Source organism: Cheilinus undulatus, linkage group 2 (assembly GCF_018320785.1).
Source record: "Cheilinus undulatus linkage group 2, ASM1832078v1, whole genome shotgun sequence".
Classification (NCBI taxonomy): Eukaryota; Metazoa; Chordata; class Actinopteri; order Labriformes; family Labridae; genus Cheilinus; species Cheilinus undulatus.
Genome location: NC_054866.1, coordinates 6,399,220 through 6,405,185, shown reverse-complemented (window position 1 = coordinate 6,405,185; position 5,966 = coordinate 6,399,220). Strand labels below are relative to the sequence as shown.

At 41.6% G+C, this 5,966-nt stretch overlaps 1 non-coding gene across 1 annotated transcript; it reads right to left on the bottom strand.

Moving 5' to 3' along the window:
• Positions 1–5,587: 5,587 nt before the first annotated feature.
• Positions 5,588–5,693, bottom strand: LOC121527456. Its single transcript, XR_005993407.1, has one exon. It is a non-coding gene; the product is annotated as a U6 spliceosomal RNA (small nuclear RNA).
• Positions 5,694–5,966: the final 273 nt, after the last annotated feature.

The window sequence follows — 5,966 nt, the reverse complement described above, 5'->3', positions numbered from 1 at the left end:
AAGCATCAAATTCAAATAATATTATTTTGTTGTTATTTATACACTCAAAAAAAAAAAATTTTTGACGGTCATAGGTATTACTTGAACAGATTTACTTGGTTTTACTCAATTTAACATTTCCAGCCTTTAGTTATTCTAAATAGATAAAAACAATGTGATTCTTTCCGTTTGAGTGAATTCAAATGAAACACATAAAACCAATGAGATTTGTTTACATAATGGTTCGGTCAGTAGGTGGCAGTATGCATCTGTAATGTTGTATTGTGGTCTGCAGGTAAGACCAAAGAACAAGAATAGTTGTTTCTTTGGAGGAATGTTGACTCCTTGTTTGGAATTGTTGTCTCTCCCAGCCAGCATTTACTTGATACTTCAACTTTTTAGTAATCATTACTTATTCTTCTGTGTTTTGTCAAAAAACGTTGACATTACTAAATCAGATTAGTGGTTTGTACTATTCAGCTGAAAGATGCAATGATCATGTTAAACTGAGATAACTTAGTATATTTAGTTCTGTAAGGGGAGGGGCTAGTTCAAAATTTTCAAAAATCCATGGGTGAGACTGTCAGTGCATCTGTTGAGACCGGCAGGCAATGCTTCATTTACTACATCTGAAGGCTGTGAAGTCACTCCTTTGACTTGCTGTGTCTTCTCCCCACCAGGCAGGGAGTCATTGACTTATCTGGATCCAGAAATGCTTATGAAGGGCTCTTAACTTTTGAGAGATGTAGCTAATGGTGGAGGTATTCAGTTCCTGAGTGTATGTTTTGTTCAATGTTGTGGCAAACAGTGATGAGATGGGATGATCATCAAACCACCAGAGCTGCTGTTGCCATGGTAATTAATGCCTGCATGGTTACGCATCGCTGATTTAAAAAAAATTCAGTCTATTTCACTCCTGAACAAGAGAGCAGTTGGTGATGATGTCACTCACTGACTGGCAGATCAAAGCAGCTGGTATGCAGGCATTAGTTACCGTGGCAACCGGGCAGCCCTCAATGAGCTCTGATCACGCACACACGGAGCTGTTCCAGTAAAGCAGCCCATTTAAACAATGCTTTAACGGGATGGTGGGACTGAGGGTGGCTTCTCACCCACATACAGTCCCCCAAAAAGTCTTTGGCAACATCAGTCGCCAAAGACAGCCACTCATATATCCCATATGAAGTGAATGGGAGAGATGGTGCATTTGAGTGTGTGTTAGCGCGTGAAGCGCGCATGAGTATGTGTTTGTGTGTCTTACAGTTGCAGGTTTTTTGAACATTACAATAAGCTTACCGTGCAGCTGGTCATGTGACTCACTGAACACGGGAAAATAGAATGCGTAATACACACCCATTAAAAAAATCTGAGGCTCCTGACAGAGCTGAAGGGACACACCTCAGTCTAACTTTGAGCAGGTCAAAGGGTCAAAAAGGGATGAAACCCTCAAAGTGGAGGTCAAACGGGCATGAGGGATGTGCGACAGAGCGAGGACCCGATCAATGCTGCTTGCAGCTTTAATTAGGGCCCGAGCACCGACCCTCGGTGCGAGGACCCTATTGAAATGCTAGCCGTTTTTATTATTATTTTTCCGTATGCGTTTGCTCTAATTTGAGGGCCTTCACATGCTCAAAAACTCACCAAGCCTTCACCCAAAATTGTCCCCCGTGAGAAATTCCAACCTGTTGGTGGAACTGTGCAAATCCATCCAGCAGTCGCCAGTGGGCGGGCCAAAAGTGAGATAGGGCCGTGGGTAACACCCACATGCACCAAAATTGGTACACATATGTGTCATGATGAGACGAACAAAAATTACATTATGGCACTCCAAAACGTCAAACATCAAATTTTGGCGTTTTGGAAAAGCACACATTTCGCAATTCAACAAACTCGTCATAGGGCTTTCAACTGATGGACTCCAGAATTTTTTGCATGAACTAGACCACCTGGAGATCTAAAGTTGTGCTCTGCAGGAGTTTTCACCAGTGGGCGGGCTGTAATAGGAGCCCGATTTTGCCCGATTTTTGATGTGTTTTTTACAGTCAAATTTACACCTTAAGGCCTTATAACTTTTTAGTGCTTATGTCAATCATCACCAAACGTCACATGGATAATCACACATTGGTCCTGAATACAACCATGCATCAATATCATCACTTTGTCACAACGTCCCCTTCTGCCAGGTAAACATTTACACCCTTAATTTTTCCATGTCTGTTTTATGGGTTGTCACAAAAAAATTCACCAAAAATCAACCGTTCATCCTAGGCCTATGATTGTCACTGTGCTTATGGATCATCATCAGAGCTACGAAAACGCAATTTGGACCCATGCCAAAATCCCAACAGGAAGTCCACCAACTCTGCCCCAAATCCAATATACCTCAATTTTTGGGACAATTATACACTGAACACTGATGTAACTTTGGTGGAGATCGTCCTATGGACTTCAGAATGTTATGGCAACACATCAGTATCACACTGAACACGCCCACATGAAAACGGATCTTAATGGCGCCATCCTCTACCAACAGGAAGTGATGCAAATATGTATTTTCTGCATTTTTCTTAGTGTGTTGAACCTTTCATGCTCTGGTTTTCACATAAAGTCCTCAATATCTGTCCCTACATGGACATGTTTCGTTAACAGACACCCCATTGGTCATGTCAGCCATTTTGATCCTTCGCCATTGGACAGGAAGTGGGTCATTTCTGTGCTATTCTTACTTTTTTTTTACCTTTAATCCTCTGATTTTCACCTGAATTCCTCTATATCTGTCCCAACATGGACATGTTTCATTAACAGACACCCCAGTGGTCATGTCAGCCATTTTGATCCTTCGCCATTGGACAGGAAGTGGGTCATTTCTGTGCTATTCTTACTTTTTTTTACCTTTAATCCTCTGATTTTCACCTGAATTCCTCTATATCTGTCCCAACATGGACATGTTTCATTAACAGATACCCCAGTGGTCATGTCAGCCATTTTGATCCTTCGCCATTGGACAGGAAGTGGGTCATTTCTGTGCTATTCTTACTTTTTTTTACCTTTAATCCTCTGATTTTCACCTGAATTCCTCTATATCTGTCCCAACATGGACATGTTTCATTAACAGATACCCCAGTGGTCATGTCAGCCATTTTGATCCTTCGCCATTGGACAGGAAGTGGGTCATTTCTGTGCTATTCTTACTTTTAACCTTTAATCCTCTGGTTTTCACCTCAAGTCCTCAATATCTGTCCCTACATGGACATGTTTCTTTAACAGAGACCCCAGTGGTCATGTCAGCCATTTTGATCCTTCGCCATTGGACAGGAAGTGGGTCATTTCTGTGCTATTCTTACTTTTTACCTTTAATCCTCTGATTTTCACCTGAATTCCTCTATATCTGTCCCAACATGGACATGTTTCATTAACAGACACCCCAGTGGTCATGTCAGCCATTTTGATCCTTCGCCATTGGACAGGAAGTGGGTCATTTCTGTGCTATTCTTACTTTTTTTTACCTTTAATCCTCTGATTTTCACCTGAATTCCTCTATATCTGTCCCAACATGGACATGTTTCATTAACAGATACCCCAGTGGTCATGTCAGCCATTTTGATCCTTCGCCATTGGACAGGAAGTGGGTCATTTCTGTGCTATTCTTACTTTTTTTTTTACCTTTAATCCTCTGATTTTCACCTGAATTCCTCTATATCTGTCCCAACATGGACATGTTTCATTAACAGATACCCCAGTGGTCATGTCAGCCATTTTGATCCTTCGCCATTGGACAGGAAGTGGGTCATTTCTGTGCTATTCTTACTTTTTTTTACCTTTAATCCTCTGATTTTCACCTGAATTCCTCCATATCTGTCCCAACATGGACATGTTTCATTAACAGACACCCCAGTGGTCATGTCAGCCATTTTGATCCTTCGCCATTGGACAGGAAGTGGGTCATTTCTGTGCTATTCTTACTTTTTTTTACCTTTAATCCTCTGATTTTCACCTGAATTCCTCTATATCTGTCCCAACATGGACATGTTTCATTAACAGATACCCCAGTGGTCATGTCAGCCATTTTGATCCTTCGCCATTGGACAGGAAGTGGGTCATTTCTGTGCTATTCTTACTTTTTTTTACCTTTAATCCTCTGATTTTCACCTGAATTCCTCCATATCTGTCCCAACATGGACATGTTTCATTAACAGACACCCCAGTGGTCATGTCAGCCATTTTGATCCTTCGCCATTGGACAGGAAGTGGGTGATGTCTGTGCTATTCTTTTTTTAACCTTTAATCCTCTGATTTTCACCTGAATTCCTCCATATCTGTCCCAACATGGACATGTTTCATTAACAGATACCCCAGTGGTCATGTCCGCCATTTTGATCCTTCGCCATTGGACAGGAAGTGGGTCATTTCTGTGCTATTCTTTTTTTACCTTTAATCCTCTGATTTTCACCTGAATTCCTCTATATCTGTCCCAACATGGACATGTTTCATTAACAGACACCCCGGTGGTCATGTCAGCCATTTTGATCCTTCGCCATTGGACAGGAAGTGGGTCATTTCTGTGCTATTCTTACTTTTTTTTACCTTTAATCCTCTGATTTTCACCTGAATTCCTCTATATCTGTCCCATCATGGACATGTTTCCTTAACAGACACCCCAGTGGTCATGTCCGCCATTTTGATCCTTCGCCATTGGACAGGAAGTGGGTCATTTCTGTGCTATTCTTACTTTTTTTTTCCTTTAATCCTCTGATTTTCACCTGAATTCCTCTATATCTGTCCCAACATGGACATGTTTCATTAACAGATACCCCAGTGGTCATGTCAGCCATTTTGATCCTTCGCCATTGGACAGGAAGTGGGTCATTTCTGTGCTATTCTTACTTTTTTTTACCTGTAATCCTCTGATTTTCACCTGAATTCCTCTATATCTGTCCCAACATGGACATGTTTCATTAACAGATACCCCAGTGGTCATGTCAGCCATTTTGATCCTTCGCCATTGGACAGGAAGTGGGTCATTTCTGTGCTATTCTTACTTTTTTTTACCTGTAATCCTCTGATTTTCACCTGAATTCCTCTATATCTGTCCCAACATGGACATGTTTCATTAACAGATACCCCAGTGGTCATGTCAGCCATTTTGATCCTTCGCCATTGGACAGGAAGTGGGTCATTTCTGTGCTATTCTCACTATGTTAAACCCATCATGCTCTGATTTTGACCTGAACTCTCGACATCTGTCACAACATCAATGTGTGTCATTTCCAGGTGCCCCAGTGGCCATGGCAGCCACTTTGATTCTTCGCCATCAGACAGGAAGTGGGTGTAACTCTCATGTGAAACATCTGATTGCCTGCAATTTTCACATGTATGATCAGCATCTGCCTCTTTACAAATTTCAACCTCAATTTCATGATTTTGCTGTAGCGCCCCCTACTGTAACATGCCATTAGCTCCTCCAAAATACAAATTCCAATGTTTTATGATTTTACATGACAAATAGTCCTTACCTCATCAGCTCCACATGTCCACCTCCAGTCCAATTTTAAAATTGGAATGATAGTTATTTTTGTAAAAAATTTTAGTTTTTTCACCAAAATATGATGTAAAGAAGGAACGCTTCACGAATTTGCGTGTCATCCTTGCGCAGGGGCCATGCTAATCTTCTCTGTATCGTTCCAATTTTAGTATATGTGTTAGAGAACTAACACGAAAGCACCCTGGGAGTGTCTGAGATATATAGGGGGAGAGCGGGACAAGCCTTTGGGTCATGGAGGAAGTCCTGGAACCCTTAAGATTGACAATACAGGTCGCTACAGAGCCGTAGAAAGAGGTCTGACCACTCATAACAACAATCACAGGCTGTTCTCACTCACCGTGTCTCTTAATCACACTAGACTGCTGTCTGAAACAGGATATTTGGTCATTTTTACTCCTCATGGAGGTCTGCAGGGCATGCTGGGATATCTGAGGCACACAGAGAT